Here is a 20,683-nt window from a genome sequence, read left to right on the forward strand (position 1 = left end):
GTTAAGAGTTAAATATCCTTCCATCCTCTACCCAGTTGACTAGGGTCAGGGAAGAAGGCAGTGGAGGTGCGGGGTGGATCTGCAGCCACGCATGGGAATCAGTGGTAACGATATTAACTAATGTTAGTGAATCTTCTTCGTACTTAGAAAGCAATTTCACATTCGTTATCTGATGAGGTTCTCTCAACCCTGTGAGGTAGGTATGATTATTCTTATTGTATTTGAGGAAGTCGAGGCTTAAGGTGGCTAAGCAATTTGCCCAAAGTGGGGAGTCCTTGTCTGAAAGTGGAAGGTTTTCTGTGTCTTCTCCTCTGTGCTGCCTCCCATCATAGTCTAGGATCTATTTATTGAGGACACTCTTTTCTTACGATAATGGCCAGAGAAGTTTTCTTCTTTATCGCCCTCTAATTTTATTTCTGTTTTAAAAATTAGACAATTGTATCCCAATCAGTTCAGTTAAAAAAAATAAGGTAATAAGCAACAATTAGTTGCAAGGTACCGCACCAGGTACCATAGGGAATCCAAAGATGGGAGAGCACAGCCTGGGGCCTCTAGGAACTTTCATCTGGGAAAGTAAACAGCATGTTTAAGACAAGAAGGGACCAGAGACTGTAGAGGGTTTTGTCTAATTTCTCCCTTGACGGTTGAGGGAACCAAGGCCTAGCATCAAGTATTTCCCACTCCACTTATTCTCTGGACTGTAAGCTCCTCAGGAGCAGGGCATGGCTTCCTTATGCCTATTGCTGTCCCCAGTGTTCATGCACTGCCAGGTGCAGAGTGGGCACCCATTGAATGCATCCACTTCAATTTCTTCCATATAGAATAGGCCTCGTGATATTTTCCCTCCTTCAACAGGTCTTTATTTAGTTTCTACTATGTGGCAGGCATTGTTCTAGGCACCTGGGAGATGAGGAAACAAAAGAGACAAAAATTGCTCCCCTTCCAGGATCAAAATGTGCAGTCACTTTTTTGCTGTCCAGGAGTTTGATACCTACGAGGTATACATCATTGGGATGATGTTGAGTGGTTCTGCTTCTAGCTTTACTTCTTTTGTACTCTTATTGCTAAAGAAATGCATGACTGCTGATAGCTGAAGAAGTTTCCGGTACCTCCCATTTACCTCGTTCTGTTAAACTTGATTCTATATAAATCTGACCTTCATATAGAATTTTTAAAATTTTAGGGAACTGTCTAGGCAGTTCCCTAAAGACAAGCGATGAAAGTGTATAAGATGTTGGGAACTGGTGAATGACCCATGTGGCCAGAGTGTGGGACTTGTGGCTCTAATTAGCTGGAAATGAGGCCGAGAGTTGGCTTGAGATGAGATTAGTGGCCTTGGGAAAAGCCATGTAGGTTTTGGGTAACTGAGAGTGTTTTGAGGTTTTTGAGGAAGAAAACAAGTAAGATCTTATGTGTTAGGAAGGTTACCTTGGCAGTGGTGGGAAGGATGCACCAGAAGGGAGTAAGCCAAATTAGGAAGGTCTTACATGGAGTCTATTATGAAATAAAGCACTTATAGCAAGACAGAAGAAATTAGAAGAGGGAAGAGTTGCTGTAGAAGTGGCAACAACAGAACTAGGTGGGTAACGAAGGAAAGAATATATGAAGGTGATAGGGAGGTATCTGGGAGATTGTTGGTGGCATTAATCATTAAAAATGCAGGGCAATGAGCAGGCTTTTGATTGATGGATGTGAATGATATCATGAATGCAATTTTGGATATTTTTTACTAGTTATCTAGGACAGCATAACTCATATCGTCTATGCCAAATAATTGTATCCAATTAATCTCAAAACATATTTCCGGAGTTCCTACCACTTGCAAAGTGTTAGAGATCATACAAAGCTGAGACAGACAAATCCTGCCTTAAATTGTTCTCGGCCTAATGCATGAAATAAATACAAACACAAACAATAATAAAGGTAAAATAGAGTATTTCCTAAGAGAGGTACAGAAGCCATCAAGACCTGAAGAAGGAAGAGATTACACTCCTTGAGGGGCAAGCTGGGACAGTTAGAATAGGATAGGATACAAAAACAATTTCTTTAATTAAAAAACAATGCCAAAAATATCTATTGAAATAATCATATTCAGAAACATCTAATAAATGTTGACTTGGTGTGCACCCAAGTGTAGTGAATATACCATGAACATTTTAGTGAATTCCTTCCAAGGGGATAACGTGAGATGCATGAGTGGAAATCCACGATTATGAACAGCTAAGAAAAGGAGACTCGCAAAGACGATTTAGGATATTTCAACTTATAGCAGTCCGCATTTATAGACTGGAGATGTGCGTAGTTTGGCTATCTCTTGCTTCTGCTCCTGAACACTTTGACTGAAATACGGTGGTCCAGGCCTTCTTTGGGCTGGTCAGTTCCCAGGCAACTTTGCTAAGGAGGGCAGCTGCTTCAAACACTGCAGTGGACGTTGTAAGCACTTAGCCAAACCTCTTTTGAAACTCATAGATTTTTTAGTACTATTTTCCTGAGTTTATTTGATAAAAACAAATATGCATTTTCTTTCAAACCGTCAGTGGTAAGTTCTTCGGTAAGTGGGACGTGACAGCCAGGTTGTGACGCAAACTGGTTGGTGTCTATCTTCTTCCACATGCATAGATGTCTCTGGAGTTCATTCCTGATCAAGTCTGGTATGGTTGCAAATAGTATATTTTTTATTTTTCCTTAACGTATTCAACCATCCCTCAGAGGAATGAGTATTACTTCAGCGAGTGCCAAGTATGACATCAGCTCCTGCTCTTTCTGACCACGATTGTTTCAATCCGTGTGCCTTTTCCTCCTCTCCCCATTCTTTTTTGTAGTTGCCTCTTTTTTTTGCATAATAATCAGTTGCTTCCTCTCTTCCAGTTGGACAATATTTTTTCACATGGAGTATTGTCCCCGATTCTATTGGCTCTTTTTCTTTGTTGTAGATCATAAACTTGTTTTGTTTTCACCATCTTTGCTTTGTTTAATAACTGTGAGGCTGGCTTCTAATGGCACATTGACAATTAATTGCAGACTGAGACATATTGGGAGGTGTGAGCCTGTGTTCTCTCCATAAAGCTGACGAATCATCGTTTTCAATTTGAGTGTTATCTTACCACCAATCAGGAACAACTGTACTCTCCTGGTTTTTGTCTCAGGACTAGAAGTGTTGTTGGAACCACCAGCCAAAGCGGACTTCCCAGCATCTCTCAGCTAACCCTCTGCCCGGTCCCAGACAGGATGCTGGAGATGGCCTCGGCTGAGAATCATGATCGGGTTTCCTTAGCAAGGAGTGTTGAGTTTAACTCTGCTTTTAAGTCTGCTCTGGTTCCAGCTGTTTGCGTTGAGTCTGTTTAGTTAAAAAAAAAAAATTCCACTTTTTTGGGTAAATGCTCCTATTTGTTAAAGTAATATAGATTCATTGTAGAAAAGTTGAAGTGTAGAAAATACTTAAGTTTTGAAGAAAATAACCCAAACTACCCATCATATCACAACTCACTGTTAATGTTTTATTTTACTGCCTTCATGTCTTTTTTCTTTAGTTTATAAAGACTCAATTTATGCATTTATACCTTGGGAATGAAAAAATATGTATATATATATGTCTATGTTCCTAGTTTCTCACTTCAATTTTGCTTAGCAAATTTTGTGTTTTTTATGTTGGAACAACAAACCCTTTGCACCCTTGTCACCTGTGGAGTTGTCCTTGTTTCCCTCTGTTATATATTTACTTGACACAGGGGCCCTGTGTCTGGTCAGCACAGGACTTTTGGCCACGTTTCATTAATACAGCAAATGCCCAGGAGGAGAAATTACACCACTTTTCCCATTCTGGTTAGAGTATTCTAGTGCATCTGTCTTCATTTTAATAGCTTAAGGTCTAATTTGATTATTCTGATGCAAGGCAGGATAGAAATGAGCAATCTGGGCTCGTGCCAGGAGCCATGAGTTTCATAAAAGACTTGGACCTGACCTGAGGCCACTCCTTTGAGCATACCTATACATAAACAGCTGTCTAAGCAGGACTTAAAAATGATTTGCAGAGAATTTATCATCATTTGGTCGGATGCTCAGAATCACTAGCTGCATGGCCATATTTATACAAGCAGATGACCCGGTGGTCTCAGTTTCACAGTTGGCTGCAGCTATGGGTGGAGACTAGAGCTTTCAGGGAGTGGAAATTAAAAGAGAGAACCATCTCTCTCATCAGCCACCATCTCCCCCACATTCTTTCTTTTTTGGAACTTTGCTAATGGTCACTTCAGTGGAGCCCAGACCTTGAACTTCAATTGCGTTTCTAGAAACCATAAGTAAGTGGCCACTCTGATAGGTCCTTATCAGCGTCAGCTGGAAAGAAAGAAATACTGTTTCTGAGCTTTACTGCCATCTTTGGGATTCACTAACAAGATAGGTCAATAATTAAAGACAGGTGTCTGAAAATTCAGAAAGCCTCCATTTTTGTCTTAGTCCCTTAAAGAACAGCTTGGTTAGCTGAAAATGACTGTGATGTCAGCCACCACCATTGCCAGATCACTTGCCCACTGTCGGCATTATGTACTTTCAGTTAATTTAGGCACTAATGCTTGTGTATGTTTTTTAAATTTCTCGTTTTAATAACTTTTCTTCTTTCTGAGTAGCGTTGGCCCAAAAGTGCTTCAATTTCTGACAGAGAAGAATGCTGTAATAGAGCATAGCAGATAACAATAATCTCTAAATGTGTAAACTTTCTGAGTCAGAATGCCTTACTGAAGTGGTGACCTGCTGCTTGAGATGTGGTAACCAAGGCGGGTCTGAGGAGGAGGCATAAACTTTTCAGTTTAGAAGCACCTACAGCGTATGGATTTGAGAGCTCTTTAAGCTTAACTTTAGAAGATTCTACAGTAGAGTAGCAATAAGGAACTATTACTCAATAATAATAGCTGGATTAATTGAACATGTCTAACATACCGGGTACTGCGTTAACCACTGTGACGTGTTATTGTGTTTCGTCTTCATTACAGCCCTATAAGGTGGGTGGAGTGGTAATCCCCATTTTGTAGACCACAGAGAGGTTATTGGCTTTTCTAAGGTCAAGGAGCCAGTGATGGCAGAGCCACAATTTGAACTCAAGTCTACGTGACTACAAACGTATGCTGTTAAGCTTTAAGCTTTGTGTGTTAGTTCTTGGTGATACATTTTGGCAAATCAAAGGACGGACTCTTCCCATTTTCAGGTCCACTGATAATCTCACAGAGCGATGTTAAGCCGAGACTTCAAGCAGAGGAAGGGAGCATCTCCTGCCGTTGTTCTTGTTTCCTTCTCAATTCTGGATTCTGCAGGCACGAAAATACAAAATTAATGTGCCTTTTAGTCTCAGGGAGTACATGTTTTTCTTATCATCTAAATCATTTTAAAACCCTACAAACAAGTCTCACATATGCTAAAATCCTGAATAAAATGTTAGCACATAGAATAAAGGACTACATTAACATTTCACTGGGATTTGAAATATCAGTGAATAGCAGCACACTTCAACAGAAAAAGGTTCTTTGCAGAATTTCCAAAATAGTTATAAAATGGGATTAATATTATATAATCAGCCATAGTAATAGATTAAGAAGCATATTGTGATCATCCTAATAAATGCTGAAAAGGCATTTGACAAAATTCAAGATCATTTTTGGTAAAAGTTCTTGTAGTAAAATAGGTATAGGTTAATGTATCCTTAACTTGATAAAAATATGTATATTTCAAAGCAAATACCATATCACATTTAATAATGAAACCCAAGAGCATAAATTTTCACATGAAAATTAAATGAAAAAAACAAGGATGAACCCAGTTCTGAAAACAATCCTCAAATATCTTAAATTCATAGCCTAGTCTAGTGCCTGGCACACAGTAGAAACTCAATTATTTGTTGAATGAATTAATTAGTGACAGATGAAATGAGAGGCTCTATTTTGGAATAGAGGAGGCAAAATTATCATTATTTGCAGGTAATATAGTTTTGTTCCAAAAGAATCAACTGAAAACTTACTGGAAGCAATAGAACATTCAGAATTGCAGCTGGTTTCAAAATTAATATATAGAAATACAAACCACTTAGAAAGTGTAATGGGAGGAATGATCCCTTACAGTCCAACAGAACTCACAACAACAAAAAAAAATGTACCTGTCCTGTATGAAGAAAACCTCACAATTCTGCTGAAGATGTTAAAAATGTACATACTCTGTTCTTAGATAGCAACTGTCAAAGCACCAATTCTAAATTAATCTACACAGTAATAAAATCCTAATGAAAATGCCAGTAGGAATTTTCAAAAACACCCAACTGATTAAAAAGTTTGATAGTACTCTATATTGGCAAGGGATTTGAGGAAACAGTATCCACTGTGGTGAAAGGTTAACTATGTGAAAATTTGAAGAGCAATTTGGCAATATCTATTAAAAATACATATATTTTGGGACTGGCCTGGTGGCGTAGTGGTTAAATTCCTGCGCTCCACTTTGGGGATGTTGAGTTCACAGGTTCAGATCCTGGGCAAGGACCTAGCACTGCTCATCAAGCCATGCTGTGGCAGCATTCCACATAAAATAGAGGAAGATTGGCACAGATGTTAGCTCAGGGCCAATCTTCCTCACACAGACACACACACACACACACACACACACACAAACACAAACATATATCCCTTGACCCAATACTTTCACTTTTAGAAATTTATCCTCCAGGTAATTCACAAAGTACACAAAATTAAATACGTACACAACTACACATATGTATGCATAAGAAAAGGTACGTGTATGTTTGTACAAGGATTTTTTTTGCAGCATTGATCCTTTTATTGCTTAAACAATGATGTTTTATTTATTTATTACATTGTTGTGATGAAAAAGAGGTATGACAGTTTGCCTCACACTCATATGTATACCCGCACATAAAACACACACACACAAGACCTTCTCTATTTCTAGAATTTGTCCTTAAAAACACCTTACAGGGCAGTTCTTTGATTTAAATGTTTCCTCAATTAAAAAGAAGGAAAAAAAAATACTCATTCTTGGGTACTGCCCAGAAAAAGAAAATAAAAGCTTGTTTTCCTTTTAATGTATATGTTAGCCTAGGCCCTCTAGAATGCAGAGCCTGAGGCAAGGATAAAGTGCTGACACTTTATTTGGAATGTGCAAGTCAGAGGACTTGAGGGAGAGTAATAAGAGAAATAAAACAAGGAAAATTGTGAAGCAGTGCAAGGAGACTCAGCAGGTGGCTGGGTGGTTTCAGTCAGCAGGCAGGATTTCTCTGGAGGAGTTGCAAGGAGGAACAGGGTCTCTGAGTAGTCCACAGAAGAGATAATGTTAAGGGGATCGTCTTCCCAGTGCTACTCATCTCTCATTTCTTACTGGTTAAGGTTTACTCCATCAGGACTCCCCTTCTGGGTGGGTCATCTGGCTCTTTAATGGCTATGCAAAAAGCTAGATCCCATACTTGATAGGGTGGTACTTTGAGGCTGAAAGGGGAGGCCAACCTGGTGGGTGGTTTCAGCTTAGAGAAAGGAAAAAAGGAGGCAATCAAGAGACTCAGAGGAGACATACAGGGCCTGTGCCCAGTGCAAGCTCACAGAGCACAGCCTGGGACATGTGTGTGTTGCTCCTTTCAACAGCAGACACTGGTCAATCTCAGAAATGACTCTTCAGCCGAAGGGCTCTGAGAAATAATCTCTTAACCTAGAAACCAGTGGAGAAGCCAGATCTGTGAAGACACTTTCAGTCTAGGAGTATCTAGCCTCAGCGAAGTCGGATCCACATGCGGCTACTGAACTGCTCTCTTCTCAGAGCCCTGAGCATCAAATGACTATTCTGGCTGCAGTGCTTTTGAACTGCAGGCTATTACTTTTGCAGCCCTGTTTGTAATAGAAAAAAGTTGTAAACAATCTGTTTAGATAAATTATAGAACATCAAATGAGAGTTCTACCCAGGGGTTGAAAAAAGGATGAGGTATCTCTTTGTGTTCTGATACAGGACTGTATTTAAATCTTTTTAAATAAATAAAGAATAAATTATGTAATGTTATATATGTTCTGATTCCATTGGTGGGGAGCGGGGAGATAATAATATATCTGCTTGCACCTGCATTAAAAAATTCTCTAAGAGTGCAGAAAAGCCCACTGAAAGATGCTGTTAGTGTGAAAACTTGGAGGAGAGAAACTGGGAGTGAGGGCAGGGAAGGCCTTTACTTTCCACCTTATGCACATCTATGCTATTTGAATGATTGTTTCTTATTGAGTTCATAATAGTTTACATTATCGTGAAATTTCAGTGGTACATTATTTCTTGCCTGTCCCCTTATAAGTGCTCCCCTTCACCTCCTGTGCCCATCCCCATACCCCTTCCCCTGGTAACTACTGAACTGTTTTCTTTGTCAGTGTGTTTATTTATATTCCACAAATGAGTGAAATCCTATGGTGTTTGTCTTTCCCAGTCTGGCTTATTTCGCTTAGCTTAATACCCTACAGGTCCATCCATGTTGTTGCAAATGGGATGATTTTATCTTTTTTCTGGCTGAGTAGTATTCCAGTGTGTGTGTGTGTGTGTGTGTGTGTGTGTGTGTGTGTGTGTGTACACACCACATTTTCTTTATCCAATCATTGGTTGATGGGTACTTGAATTGCTTCCATGTCTTACCTATTGTGAATAGTGCTGCAATGAGCATAGGGGTACATATGTTACTTTGGATTGTTGATTTCAAATTGTTTGGGTAGATACCCAGTAATGGAATACCTGGGTCATATGGTAGTTCTATTTTTAGTTTTTTGAGGAATCTCCATACTGTTTTCCATAGTGGCTGCACCAGTTTTCATTCCCACCAGCAGTGTATGAGGGTTCCCTTCTCTCCACACCCTCTCCAATGTTTGTTATTTTTAGTTTTAGTGATTACAGCCATTTTAACAGGCATAAAGTGGTATCAGTGTAGTTTTGATTTGCATTTCCCTGATGCTTAGTGATGTTGAACATCTTTTCATGTGCTTATTGGCCATCTGTGTATCTTCTTTAGAAAAATGTCTGTTCACATCCTCTGCCCATTTTTTGATCAAGCTGTTTGTTTTTTTTGTTATTCAGTTGTGTGAGTTCCTTATATATTATGGAGATTAACCCCTTGTTGGATATATGATTTGCAAATATTTTCTCCCACTTGGTGGGTTATCTCTTTGTTTTGATCCTAGTTTGTTTTGCCTTGCAGACATTCTTTAATCTGATGAAGTCCCACTTGTTTATTTCTTCGTTTCCCTTGTCTGAGAAACCATGGTATTCGAAAAGATCCTTTTAAGTTTGATGTCAAAGAGTGTACTGCCTATATTATCTTCCAGGAGTTGTATGGTTTCAGGACTTATCTTCAAGTCTTTGATCCATTTTGAGTTTATTTGTGTATATGGTGTGAGATAATGATCTACCTTCATTCTTTTGCATGTGGCTGTCCAGTTTTCCCAGCACCATTTATTGAAGAGACTATCTTTTCTCCATCGTATGTTCTTGGCACATTTGTAGGAGATTAGCTGTCCACTATTTGAGTCATTTTTAATGCACGCATATTTTTTTAATGAAAATTACCAGTAAAATGAAACATTGTACCTATAATTAACAATACTGCACTGCCCACTTAGTTTAAGAGGGTAGATCTCATTTGTTCTTACTGCAATAAAATAAAAATTTAAAAAAGTAAAATGAAAAAGCTAAGTGATACATGCTTGAGGTAGAAACTGTTAAAAATATAAAAAAGCATAAGGAGAATAAAATTCACCTGTGAGTCTACTAACTAGAGACACTTGCTGTTAAGATTTCATGTTCCTTCTGGTATACTTTCTGTGCACATACACATGATTGTAATTTTTAATTTGGATGAGATCATACGCATATATAGTTAGTTGCTCTGAATTTTATTGAGTCAATGTTTTTCCAGGTTAAAAAAAAACCTCTCTAAACCACCATTTTTGATGACTATATAATATTCTATTTTGTGACTATACTGTAATTTGTTTGCCCATTTATCTGTTTCTTCACTGACCTTCTTATGCTCTTTTCCTGTATGAGTTAAACAATCATGTGTGCCTGTTTTTGGCCAAGCTCTGGGCTCTAACCATGCTGCAGAGTCTTGCTCTTGAGATACCAGGGAGGGTGGCTTTGGGGACCACCTGGCAGCGTTTCCTGCACATGTGGGCAGCCCCTTGGAGAGGCGTCCCTGACTCACGTCTAAATATCATCACCTCTCACTGCTCCCTAGCTCCTTACCTGGCTTTATGTTATTGTGGTTATTGTTGTAAATAGTGGTAATGTAGGATTTTTGGTTCCTGGCATTGTGGCCACCTGACCGTGCCGTGTATGTCTTTGTGTGTTGTCTCTCTCCCCACCTGAATCACAAGCTCCTCAGAGAGCAGGGCATTGGTGTGCTTTGTTCTCTGCTGTGTACCCTGTGCCTAGAGCACTGTCGGGTACATGGTAGGTTGTCAATAAACAGAAGCGTACAGGAGGAGGATCTTCATTGCTTCTATTCCTCTTTTCTACTTAAAAAAAGTGATTGCTGTTCAATTCCTAAGGATGAATACTACCTAGGCAGCCCTTGTGAAGTCAGCATGACGTATTTCTTGGGTTGCTATTGTTTGTCCTTAGAATTACCAAACGTTAGACCCGGAATCGGGACCATTAGGTGATGTAATCCATCCTTCTACAGATAAGAGGATAATTTAGATTCATCACAATAGTAAGGACCGGGAAAGTGAAGGAGGGGAGGAATAAAAGTATTTAATCCCTCAAGAGGTTTACGATCTAGATGGGAAGAGAGGATTAAGATGCAAGAAGATGGTCGACAGTTTGAGGCAATATCTCATTACGGGTCACATGCTGTGTGTAACTCCATTTCTACCCTGCAGGATTTTATAATCTCATAAAAGACTATTTAAACAAATGATGTGTTTACAGTGTTAAATAAAGACTGAAGCAATGAGGATTGCGATGGGGAGATAAGCTTTGGGAGCAGACTGGAGGGAAGGATTCATTTTGTCTGGAAAAGTCGAGATGGTTTCATGGAGGAAGGAATATTTCAGCTGGTGTTGAAGGATATGTAGAGCGCCGGTCGGAGGTACAGGTGTGGGGGTGAAGGCATTAGAGGCAGAGGGAACTATGAAAGTAAGGGCAGAGAGAAAGGAAATGCTTGGCAGGATTGAGAAACGGCAACTCGCTTGCACCTAGAAGATGGATACAGGTGATGAGGGGTGGTCAGAGGGGAGGAGTCATGGACGGTGAGGCAGAAGGAGCTCTCAGGGCTGGATGGTACCTCTATGCTGAGGGTTTATCAGTTAAGAAACGGAGTGACATTGAAGTTTTTTCAGTTGGAATGTGACAAGATTAGATCTGGATCTTAGATGATTCTGATAGAAGGATCAATGACATAGAGAATTGAGGTGGAGAGGAGAAACAGGAAATTAGAGAATCCTTGGAAATGAAGTCGAGATGGGTTGAAAGATACTTCAGAAGTAAATTGGAAGGAAGGACTTGGGAACTTACTTAAGTCCTAGGAGTGTATATAGGTGAAATAAACATGGACTGTGCTGTTGTCACTGACTAGTTACCCTGTGGAACGCAAGGGTGGGTTTGGATATTTCAACTGTTTCTCCAAATTGTTCCTAGTCCTGTTGTTATGTTAAGGAGATGCAATCACCAACCACCCAGAATGAGACCAAGCCTCACCAGAGAGCTATGCCTGTGACCTGTGCCTCATTTTTTATGCTAAGATCTCTCCAGGAGGAACTTAGGCCTTATTACCCGTAACCTGCAGTGTATGAGGAAGTTTGTTTTCCAACTGTGCCTGCCGAAGTGAGTATCCACTTCTCCCTTCCGAATATTTATTCCCCATCCAAAATAAATGTCCTGCCTCCCTTTGTTTGGGGACACCATGACTTTGGAAATGATTCCCCGTGGTCTCCTATTTGGTGCAAATATACTTTACTTTGTGAGACAACTACTTCTGGTGTAGTCTGATTTAACTCGCCAGGAGGGAACCCACTCCAGTTTCGGTAACACTATTGGGTCAGGAGAAGACATCTCTAAGTTTTCAAATTGTGGCCTTAGCCAAGCAAACTAGGGGAGGACCAAAAAACAAAAACACCAACAACAATAACAACCCTGAAAAGTGAAAGAAGACACAGTGAATCCCTACCTCCACCCCAACTCAAGTAACTCAGGTCCTTTATGATCTGAGTCCCGACACAAAAGCTGCGTGTTGAAAAGCCGGATGACTGACTCAGCTGTTCTAAACTGCCCCCCACCCTTTGCCCCTGACTTCCTTCTCGAAGTTGCTCTGAAGAGTCTCTGCCTGAGGCACGAAAGCCTTTCCTGGTTTGTACACAGTCACCTGGTTGCACTTGGCCATGTTGGAAAAGAGGCCATTTCAGCTCAGGATGGCGACCACTGCGGGGTGCTCTGTGACTAAATCAAAAGCAGGTGTCCCCCTGTAACTGCCAAAAGGGGGTCTTCTACTGGCCGAAAGACAAGCCAACAGTCAGAAGGCAAGGTGGTAAGAGAGAAAGGGTCTTTTTATTACAGCTCGCCAGCAAGGGGGAAGATGGTGGACTCGTGTCCTAAAGAACCATCTTAAAACTACACAATTTTGAAGCAGTTTTATAGGGCAAATGGGCTGAGAAAGGGGAGTCTCAGGATGTTGACCATCTGGAGCTGTCATCCCTGAGACTACAGAGCATCCCTTTCTCTCTTCACAGGTAACAGATCTCAGTGGAGGTTTTTTCACCAAGGTCGTTACATCCCTGGAAAGGCTGAAAGGACAGCATCATTGCCTTATCAGAATAGGGAGGTCTATGTGTAAGCCAAGGCTACAAAAATAGCAGAGCAAGCAGATGTATACTTCTTTAAGCTACGTGCAGACTAGAGCATTGCTAGTAAGGAAAATGGAGTGTCATCTTATAGTCCCAACTTAGTTCCCCTCTATAAGATGGCTTCCCTTATGCTAATGTACGTTAACCATTGGCTGTATTTATCTTAGCTATTTGGGTGGCACTAACACCCCTGGGTTGCAGACTTTCCAACAACCTAGATGAAGTCCCCATTCTGCCTTATTCCTTCATGACCCTCACCTCTCCACTCTCACTGAACTTGTCTGTCACTCAAACAATATTTATGCACACCATTGGTTTCCATCCCTGACAAGACTGCTTCAGGCTGGATGTGACCTTCTGCTCTTTTCTAAACTAGATACACCCTCTTGTTGCTTTCTCAAAATTTCTCCTTTGCGAAAGAATTTCTTGATCAACTTCCATCATTCTGCTGCAAAATCTCCAACCCACTTTTTTGTCAGTATCCTATGGCAGCTGTGTTTATATTTGTTGTCTGTGTGCTCTGTCTCTCTTATTTAATTGTAAGTCTCTGGTAGGCTCTTCTCTGCTCAACCCCTTTTCGGTGACAGCTAAATAGTGTCAAAGACAGACACAGCTGGGCACTGGTGAGAGTGGTAAGAGCAGATTTTAGTCAGTGATCTATGACAGCAGTAGAGCAAAGAGTCCACTGAACTCAACTTTGATTTGCAGAGAGGTAACTGGGCATTTTAAAGAGAGAATGAGGGAGGATCGAGGAGGGTGAGCAGGGACTCCGTAAAATAAGGGAAGGGAAAATTTACAAAAATCAAGGGGAAAAGGGGTTGGTCCATGTAAAATCCATCTGGACTTGCTAACTGGCACGTACTGAAGTCAGGCTCCTTCCCTCCCAAAGAGACCAAGAGGGTCCCTATCTTCAGGAGTAGACTGGAGCAAACAAAATTCTTTTGGCAGCCTTGAGTTTTCTTAGGCAGAGACTTTAAGTGGGGCTAGAGCCATCCTAGGGATTTGACCTTGAGCCGTTAGAAACCAGCTTAATGTTTGTTCAAGTCTTTACAGACCAAGGTTGGGGCGTAGTGCGGAAGAGGGCTCAGAGAAGCTTGCCTAGAGTTTGGTCAAGGAGAGAATCTTTGTCAATAGGACAAGGAAATCAAGAGTGAGTGGAAAGATGTCTACTCTGATCTCAATAGAAGGTTTTGAGACAACGAGAGGAACATTATAGGGAAACTAGATAAGGGATCATTTAAATTACACTGCCCACTGAAAAGACTGCTGAATTCCAACCAACAAAAGCTAGGAATGTTGTCTAGACTGTGTGCTGCTAAAATCCAAACAAAAAAACGAGTTACTTCATCTGTAGCTGGTCTCTTAGGGTAAACAAAAATTAATATTGTGAGTTGTATTTTAGTTTAAATAGCTTGCACATTATTAACTTGTTCCCAATGAAGCACAGAAATAGTGATGCAGTTGACTTGTTAAGACATTGCTCCCTTAAGGAAAGTGACCTTTTCTCTCAAATATCAAGCTTTATCATCTAAAGGTAGTTAAATATTAGTTCATTAGCCTTTATTATGTGCATTTTGTAAATGTACACTCTTCCTTTTTTGTTTTATGCCTCTTTCTACTTGAAATTGGTAACAACTTATGTTACTTGATATTCTGGTCTGCTGTAGTTAATGACTAGTGACATAGTGACCCCTGTTTTCCCGCATGATGTTCATGATAACTCCCTCCATCACAGTCCAAAAGGCTAAAAGAGGAGGTGGACGTGGATGGGAAGAGACTTCAAATCTTAATGCACTCTTGATCGAAAGTGAGAAGATTATAGAGCTAGAGAATGAACGATCCAGTTGTTTAGAGGAAATGAGTTGTTTTTTAATTGAGATATAATCTACAGACAGTGAAACACACAGATCTTAAGTATACAGTTAAACCACTTTTTTTTTTTTTTTTTTAAAGATTTTATTTTTTCCTTTTTCTCCCCAAAGCCCCCCGGTACATAGTTGTGTATTCTTCGTTGTGGGTTCCTCTAGCTGTGGCATGTGGGACGCCGCCTCAGCATGGTCTGACGAGCAGTGCCATGTCCGCGCCCAGGATTCGAACCGACGAAACACTGGGCCGCCTGCAGCGGAGCGCGCGAGCTTAACCACTCGGCCACGGGGCCAGCCCCCAGTTAAACCACTTTTAACAAATGCACATACCTATAAAACTCATGCCCCATCAAGATAATCAAGATATAGATATATTTCCATCAACCATAAAGCTCCTTCACACCTTTTCCCAGTCAATCCCCTCCACTTTGAGAAGTAACCGCTACTCTGATCTCATCATAAATTTGTTTTTTTCTGCTACAGAACTTCATATACCTGGAATTATATAATATATACTGTTTTGTGTCAGACTTCTCACACTTAGTATAAAGTTTTGAGATTCATTCTTATTGTTAGCACTTCACCAGTTTTCGTTATTGAATAGTATTTCATTGTATGAATATACCACAGTTTGTTTATTCTGTTGATGGATACCTGGATTGTTTCCAGGTTTTGCTATTATGAATAAAGCTGCTTTGAACATTCTCGTACGAGGCTTTCTGTGGACATGTTTTCGTTGCCTTTGGATGAACACTAGAAATGGCATTGCTAAGTCATAGGATTAGATGTATATTTAACTATCTAAGAAACTTCCAGTTTTCCAAAGTCATTATACCATTTTACATTCCCACCAGCAATGATGAAAGTTCTGTTTGCTCCACATCCTTGCTAACATTTGATGTTTTCAATCTTTTAAATTTTAACCATTCTAGTGAATTTGCAGTGATATCTTATTACAGTTAATTTGCATTTCCCTAACAACTAATTATCTTGAGCCCCTCTTTATGTGTTTATTGGACATTCATATACCTTCTTTTTTTCTCTTCTTTTTTTGAGGAAGATTAGCTCTGAGCTAACTACTGCCAGTCCTCCTCTTTTTTGCTGAGGAAGCCTGGCCCTGAGCTAACATCTGTGCCCATCTTCCTCTACTTTTTACATGTAGGATGCCTACCTCAGCATGGCCTGACAAGTGGTGCCCTGTCCACACCCAGGATCTGAACCAGCAAACCCCAGGCTGCTGAGAAGTGGAACATGCGAACTTAACCGCTGTGCCACCGGGCTGGCCCCTCATATACCTTCTTTAGTGAAGTGTCTGTTCAAGTCTTTTGTCTATTTAAAAAAATGGCTTTTTTTTTTTTTTGCAGGTGAAGATTTGCCCTGCCTCCCCAAAGCCCTAGTACATAGTTGCATGTATAGTTGTAAGTTCTTCTATGTGAGCTACTGCCACTGCATGGCTACTGACAGGCAAGTGGTGTGGTTCTGTGCCCGAGAACTGAACCTGGGCTGCCCAAGCAGAGTGTGCTGAACTTTAACCACTAGGCCATCAGGGCTGGCTGGAGTTGTTTGTTTTTTGATTACTGCATTATAGGAGTTCTTAATACATTCTAGTTAAAAATCCTTTGTCACCTTTATATGTTGTGAATACTTTCTCCTGGACTTTGACTTATATTTTCATTTTCTTGAGGTATCTTTTGATGAGCAAAAGCATTTAATTTTGACAAAGTCCCAATTTATCATTTCCCTTTATGGTGAATACTTAGTGTTCTCTCTAAAAAAAAATTGCCTACCCAAGGTTGTGAAGATTTTCTTCTATGTTTTCTTCTAGAAGCTTTGTAGGTTTAGCTCTTACATTTGTGTTTATGATACTTCCTGCATTAACTTTTGTATATGATGTGAGATAGAGGTTGAGGCTTTTTCCCCCGAGTTTGAACACCTATTTATTCTAGCACCAGATATGGAAAAGATTTTCCTTTCTCCATTGAGTTGCTGTTGAGCTCTTGTTGAAAATCTTTTGACTGTAGTATATGTGTAGCTCTGTATCTGGACTCTCTTCCATTGACTGATTGTCCTTTTGCTAATACTATCCTATCTTGATTACTCTAGATTTATGGTAAGTCTTGAAGTCAGATAGTGTAATTCCTTTAACTTTATTTCTTCTTTCAACATGGTTTTGGCTATTCTAGTTCCTCTGCCTTTCTGTATCACTTTTAGACTCAGTTTATCAATAGCTACAAAACACGAAGTTTTGATAGATTTAAAAATAACTATTCACTCTCTTTGAAGATGTTGAAAGATTTCTGTATTACACTGTTCCTGATTTTAATTTCTATGACTAAAGAACTGTGGCTAAGCTCTAGTTTTTGCTCAAATGTGAAATTCAGTTGTATCTGTGGTTTCAGGGGAAAGGCGGAAGAGAGATAGTGGAGAGCTGGGAAAAAATTTAGGGAGAAGATTGTAGAAGTGAAGAATGAGCAACTTAGAAGGGCTGAACTTTCTGGGGGGATGGGAGTGTGTTGTGGGGTTCTACCTCCAAGTTCCTGCTTTCTTGATGGAATACGTTAAACTGGCCCATGGGTCATCTTATTGGGTAGCCATTGGTCTCACTACACCAGCATGCCAATATTACACAGAAAATAAGAAAATAATTGAAAACATTTTAATGTCTCAACACCCCTCTTTGTGGATCCAAAAGGTAGTATAGGCAGAAGTTGGAAGTTGATTTAAAGACCATAGAAAAGGGACGACTTCTGAGTAAAACTTAGAAACACTCTCATTACGCCATTTACTCTCTCTCTTTAACCTTGCTATTGCTCCCTTGACACATATTACATACTTCCAGAATATTTATGTTTTGCACCAGTACCATAATTGCTTTCCAAAGAGAAACAAAAGTCTTACAGACAAGTGGGACAAGTGTTTCTCCAACCTCAATCATTCTCTTTAATTTAACAACAGTCTTTGATACTTGTAGATAAGCACAATTTTATTTCCTAAAACTAAAGCATAGTTTAGCTATTGTATCTTCCACTGTGTGAAGAAGTCACTTCATTTCTCTCTTAGAACAGCAAAATATTTCACGCTAAACTGGTTAAGATCCAGGTCAAGTGATTAAAGTTTGCCTTCTGGGTGGAAAAAGATCCTCCATGCAAATGGCAAAGAAAAGAAAGCAGGGGTAGCAATACTTACATCAGACAAAATAGACTTTAAAACAAAAACTGTAACCAGAGACAAAGAAGGGCACTACATAATGATAAAGGGAACAATCTAACAAGAGGATATAATACTTGTAAACATCTATGCAACCAACATAGGAGCCCCTAAATATATAAAGCAATTATTAGCAGACATAAAAGGAGAAATAGACAGTAACACAATGATAGTAGCAGACTTTAACACTCCACTTACACCAATGGATAGATCATCCAAACACAAGATCAGTAAGGAAACACTGGCCCTAAACGACACATTTGACCAGATGGACTTAGTAGGTATATAAAGAACATTCCATCCAAAAACCACAGAATACACATTGTTTTCAAATGCACATGGGACGTTCTCCAGGATTCATCACATATTAGGCCAAAAAACAAGTCTCAATAAATTTAAGAAGATTGAAATCACACCAACCATCTTTTCTGACCACTGAGGTATGAAACCAGAAATCAACTACAGGAAGAAAATCAGAAAAGCCACAAAAATGTGGAGATTAAACAAAATGCTACTGAACAACAATTGAGTCAATGAAGAAATCAAAGGAAAAATTAAAAAATTCCTAGAGACAACTGAAAATGAAGATACAACATGCCAAAATCTATGGGATACAGCAAAAGTAGCTTGTTACTTGAACCTGTGAGTGAACGATTATATCATAATTTTCTTTCTCAAATGCAATAGTGAGATTGTAGACTAAGACTAAGAGGAAAGTTTACAACAATTCAGGCCTATCTCAACAAACAAGAAGAATCCCAAATAAACAATCTAACAGTGCACCTAAAGGAACTGGCAAAAGAAGACTAAACAAAGCCCAAAATCAGCAGAAGGAAGGAAATAATAAAAATCAGAGCAGAAATAAACAAAATAGAGACTAAAAAAACAATAGAAAAAATTAATGAAACCAAGAGCTGGTTCTTTGAAAAGATAAACAAAATTGACAAACCTTTAGTTAGACTCACCAAGAAAAAAAGAGAGAAGGCTCCAATACATAAAATCAGAAATGGAAGAGGAGAAATTACAATGGACACCTCAGAAATGCAAAAGATTATAAGAGAATACTATGAGAAGCTATATGCCAACAAACTGAATAATCTAGAAGAAATGTATAAATTCTTAGAATCATACAACCTTCCAAAACTGGATCAAGAAGAAGTAGAGAATTTGAATAGAACAATCACCAGTAAGGAGAGTGAAACAGTAATCAAAAGCCTCCCCCGAAATAAAAGTCCAGGACCAGATGGCTTCCCTGGTGAATCCTACCAAACATTCAAAGAAGACTTAATACCTATCCTCAAACTCTTCCAAAAAACTGAAGAGGAGGGGAGGCTTCCTAACTCATTCTACGAAGCCAACATTATCCTGATACCAAAACCAGACAAGGACAACACAAAAAAAAGAAAATCACAGGCCAATATCACTGATGAACATCAATGCAAAAATCTTCAACAAAATCCTAGCAAATTGAATACAACAATACATTAAAAAGATTATACATCATAATCAAGCGGGTTTTATTCCAGGGATGCAGGGATAGTTCAACATCCACAAATCTATCAATATGGTACACCACTTTAACAAAATGAGGAGTGAAAATCACACGATCACCTCAATAGATGCAGAGAAAGCATTTGACATGATCTAGCGTCCATTTATGATAAAAACTCAAAATGAGTATAGAAGGAAAATACCACAACATAATAAAGGCCATATATGAAAAACCCACAGCAAATGTCATTCTCAATGGAGAAAAACTGAAAGCTATCCCTCTAAGAACAGGAACCAGACAAGGATGTCCACTGTTACCACTCTTATTTAACATAGTATTGGAAGTCCTAGCCAGAGCAATCTGGCAAGAAAAAGAAATAAAAGAGATCCAAATTGGAAAGGAAGAAGTGAAACTGTGACTATTTGTGGATGGCAAAGTACCCCTCATGAACTGGATGTTATCTGGCCCCCAAAATTGTAAAATTGGACATGAGCAGCAGCATTCCAGCATTCAATGGGAATGGAATATCCAAAACCAGCTTACTTACTTGGCAAGACACAAGTGACTGCATGATCAGGTGGCTCAGACTGCCGCGGTGCCTAGGCTGATTCGTTGCTACCTCTCATTCAACTTACACTTCAGGCCGAGTGGGGATTCCCTATGAACAGTGGAGAGATGAGGAGGCACAAGCTTGGTATACAGATGGGCCTGGGGGGGTGTTGGCTCCAGCAGTGGGGACGGTCACTGCATTCAGCCTCTCTCAGAGATGGCCCAGAAAGTGAGGCAAAGGGAAATTTTCCCAGTGGGCAGAACATCAGGTAGACATGTGGCTGCCCACTTTGCATGGGAGGAGAAATGGCCTGATGTATGGGTCAATCTTAATTTACGGACAATGACTGCCTGTCAGGGAAAGAAAACATGGGAAGATTAGGGACAAAGAAATCTGGGGAAGAGGTATGTCAAATGAATAGGCGCAGAAGGAGAAAACATTTTTGGCCTGTGTGAATGCTCGCCAAAGGTCATGCATGGCAGACAAGTTTCTCAATAATCAGGAGTACAAGACAATCCTTTCTGTGCATGTGAGTCAACCTCTCTCCCTTGCCATTCCTTTGCTTCTCAATGGGACAGAGTACAGCAAGAGCATGGCAGCAGCGACTTCCCTGCACCCAGATGATCTGGCTGTCTCTGCGGCTTGAATGCTCAACCCACCACTAGTAGAGGCCGGGGGTGATTTCCTAATATGGCCCCATTCCCTGGAGGGATCAGCA

The 20,683-nt window shown here is 39.9% G+C and overlaps 1 long non-coding RNA gene across 1 annotated transcript; it reads right to left on the reverse strand.

The window, feature by feature from the left end:
* Window positions 1-1,918: 1,918 nt before the first annotated feature.
* LOC106782268 (uncharacterized) lies at window positions 1,919-20,344 on the reverse strand. The gene is made up of 3 exons (XR_002802309.2): window positions 19,963-20,344; window positions 4,936-5,300; window positions 1,919-3,337 (listed from the first exon to the last, which is right to left on the reverse strand). It is a non-coding gene; the product is annotated as an uncharacterized lncRNA (long non-coding RNA).
* Window positions 20,345-20,683: the final 339 nt, after the last annotated feature.

Source organism: Equus caballus, chromosome 20, assembly GCF_041296265.1.
Source record: "Equus caballus isolate H_3958 breed thoroughbred chromosome 20, TB-T2T, whole genome shotgun sequence".
Taxonomy (NCBI): Eukaryota; Metazoa; Chordata; class Mammalia; order Perissodactyla; family Equidae; genus Equus; species Equus caballus.